The sequence below is a fragment of the Hesperophylax consimilis genome, chromosome 7, assembly GCF_061612785.1.
Source record: "Hesperophylax consimilis isolate HC1 chromosome 7, BYU_Hcon_1.0, whole genome shotgun sequence".
Taxonomy (NCBI): domain Eukaryota; kingdom Metazoa; phylum Arthropoda; class Insecta; order Trichoptera; family Limnephilidae; genus Hesperophylax; species Hesperophylax consimilis.
The window spans coordinates 36,032,124-36,035,955 of NC_142842.1; positions in this window are offsets into that span (position 1 = coordinate 36,032,124).

Sequence of the window (3,832 nt, forward strand, 5' to 3'; positions counted from 1 at the left end):
ATACAAAATATGAGTGCGTATAGTAAATTGTATTTTTTAGTCCACACTAGGGTGATCTAATCATTTTATTATCAAACTGTGGTGAAGCCTCTTACAGATGATATATTTATATTATTTCTAGATAGGTACTTGTAGTTAAAAAAAATTAATTAAGCTTTATTACGCCATCTTAATAATTTCATGTAAAATAAAAAATATTACTTTTTAGTCTTAGCCCGGGTTGTTTCGGAGAATTTGAATAATTCATTAAATTTCAACGTTCATTTTCTAGTTCTGTGAAAAAAATTTCAATTTCTGTTTTTATTTCAGTTTTGTCAAGCAACTAGCCTATAATGATATAATAACAGAACTTGAATAGGACTTTCACAGAACCCAAAAATGAACGTTGAAATTTGATGAATTGTTCAAATTCTCCGAAACAATCCGTCCTTAATAGGCTGTTAAAGAATTGGAATTTGATATTGTGAAATGATTTTTTTTTTAATTAATTTTATGGCCAACTATATTCTGTGTAACTTCGTTCAATTTAGATTTATCGGTTTTGTTGAGATATTACTTGAAATTTATTCACTGATCAAACAGATTATTCAATAATGAGACTTCCCACAACCAATGAATATATAATTCTACCTAAAGAGGAAGAGGATTCTGCCTTTCAAAACCGGGAGCAATAAATTGTAAGGGATAGTAAAAAAAGTACTTAGCTTTTCAAGGCAAATTCCAAAACATAGAGATTGCTTTATATAGGATGTTAATAGGAACGGTAATTCGGCCTTTTTGTACAAAACTTAAATTTGGATTGTATGCCAAAATACTTGTTAAAACAACGAAATATTTCATTTTTAATTATTATATTAACCGAAAGGTATTAATAAAAATATATTTGGCAAATGTCTAGTAAGGATATTTGCTACTTTATTTGTTTGTGTTTTAAATTTTTAAATGTAGGCTATTAAAGAATCCAATGTTTCATGATTTTAGAGGAAACTTTAGCAATAAATAGAGTAGAACATATCCGTAGTAGATAATTGCTGTAACACTTGATAAAAAAATTTTTTTAGTTTAGTTTGGTATTTTGGCCACAAATCCAAATTTAATTTTTGTATGAAAAAGTTTAAAAAAAAACACCAAAACGTCATCGGATTCCAAACTTTCACGTTCAACATAAGACAATGTCGCTAAAATTATTGTTTTTTCCCGTATTTCCGTATACAGTTATTTTACCCAGCTCCTCCTATGTTGAATAAATGTAAAACAAAATAGAAGAACTGAAATTAACGGTGTTTACTTTTCCTACAGAGAGAGATTCCGCCATCTTTGGGCCCTAACAAGAAGATAATACGAACATAATATTACTGTTTAAACCAAATTGCCAGAAAACTGCTGTTGCCAACTTTTACGAAAAATATTTCAACGTCGAGAACTTAGACACGCCGGTAAAATTAAATGCATCATCTGTTTAAGAATAAAAATCTGAATGTGAATTTTTTGTCGATTTCACCAGAAATAAGAATTTTTACTTACCTATAATATCAAATGTTATAATTTGATCACATTGTACTGAATTATTGTATTGTATCTGTAACATTTCCTTTTGCTCAAGCATTCATTCTCCCGCTAATATCGCTGAAAGCATATTTTTATAGTTAGCGGTGTAAATATTCATGAAGTAATTTCCTCCAACCCTCTTCCTCTCTCCCATTCTGCAGGGGAACCAGGGGGATCCATATTTCCAGGAAATCCAGCCCTAATGACTTCCTATACTTTGATTTACTCCAGCCTTCATTTGCATTGAAAACGCGACAGGCCCTCGACCGGATCAAAAGGAGATTTTTTTAATAACAGCCTGGATTTTTCACGATGTCCCTCTGAAAGTCACTAGTTACGTGTTGAAATCGAACGGCAAATCAAAACATATATAAATATTTTTTTTAATTTGTAGTTTTTTATCCACTATTTTGAATTTGGTCTCCAAAGGCCATGAAAAATTTAAAGTAATTTTAATTATTTCTCTTCACCAAAAATAAAAACAAAACAAAAATTGTGTGGGTCGTGAAAACATCTTTCGTTCATCACTAGTCATAATTTTTTGTATTTTTGCTTTGCTTCCTTTTTAGAGCACCTCAAGATCTACACGACGACGCACGAGTTACTTACGAAACACTCTCTGTTGCATGGTTAAGACTGATTATTTGGTCGCGCAAACTGAATTTAAAAGCTTTTATCTGATCTCTCTCCCCACTCGATGACGTAAGCGCACTAATAAGCAAAACAGTGGTCTGTTTTTAGAACAGTCACGACGCTTTGCGCTACAACCCTTGGGCCGCGAGATACATTCAATATTTGGTGACGACAACCGTGTTTCATCGCTAACTTCAATCGCCATCCGGCGGGACCTTAAGATGTACCTTTAAAAAGGTTTCACGTTCAAATCGCAATAAAATGAGTAAAGGGCCTTCCATATTAGCAACCAGATATAAAAATTTAAGCTAGCGAAGCAATAAAATTCATTAAAATTAAAAAAAGAGCTCCTACTACCCTAATATAAATGCACTTTCTTCTTCATATGGTTATAATTATACACCGGATTGTATTCATGTGTTTTTTTTTTCTATTTACTATATATGTATCTGCCATTAACATACGTTCATGCGTTACTCCTCCCAATTATCTATTACCCAATTACCTGTCCCTGTCTGACAGTGTGAGGTACCTAGTGCGAGTGAAATTGCAACAATTTATTAAAAGTTACCAGTCTGTTAAGAAAACCTGTATATGTGTCAGGTATTCCCGCAGTGCGTTTGATTCGAGTCTATAACGGAAACATGTGCTGTATAAACCAGCAAGGACATAATATCGATCGAAAAGACCAACGGTAAGTCAGAATCCCTTTGAATTCAAGCTACATAGGTAGTTGTGTCAAATATTGGTGATAGTCTACAATGAAACCAGAAACTGATTCGCGTACCACATTTCCAACTCCATTAAATATTTATGAGCTTATGTTGGTGTATATTTGAGCAGATTGCTTTCATAGGTCCATATTTCAGCAATGTTAATCTTCAATATATGAGCTGTAAATTTGAGATGTTCGATGAAGACATGATGCTATTTTTATGGTTTAATTTATTCAAATGTTTTGACATTTTTAGTGCACGTTTTTGGTCATCGATGGGGCGTATCAATGCTGAAATTGATAGCACATATTATTTGAATTTCTATATATTTCAGAATTTAACAGTGCATATAATCCGGTGTCTACTTATAATGATCAAACTCATAATTAATATATTATGTTTCGGCTATCTCGAAGAGCAGACTAAATTCGGATGTTCATTAAGAGGTAATGTTTGTAGCACAAGGTAGGGCAAAAGTAATGTTCTAATGTGAATGTGTCATAATTTTTGCAAATGTCATTGTGCTTTTTCAGTTATGTTTTAGATAGATAGAGAATTAGTTAACAACAAGTTAACTAATTATTGGGGCGGTACACACCTAAAGAACGAAGAATTAGTGTTACTGTCTATATTTATTTATTTATTTATTTATTTTTTCATGTTCTCCGTAAAACGGTTATTCACCAATACATTATGGAGAAGATTACAAATTAGACAAAAAGTATAGCAAAACACATAAAAAGGTCAGTTTCACTACTTTGTGACATACGTCAAAAGATAATTGTTAAACTGCCTGTAGGTTACGTTAAAAATGTCGATGGTCAATGCAGACTCGTTGAGCAGTTCAGTCGCTCTGTTGACTGGGGCGTTCTGATAGGCAGAAGTCCTCGCTTTTGGAGCATAAAAAAGGGTATGGGACCTTCCACGAGTATACT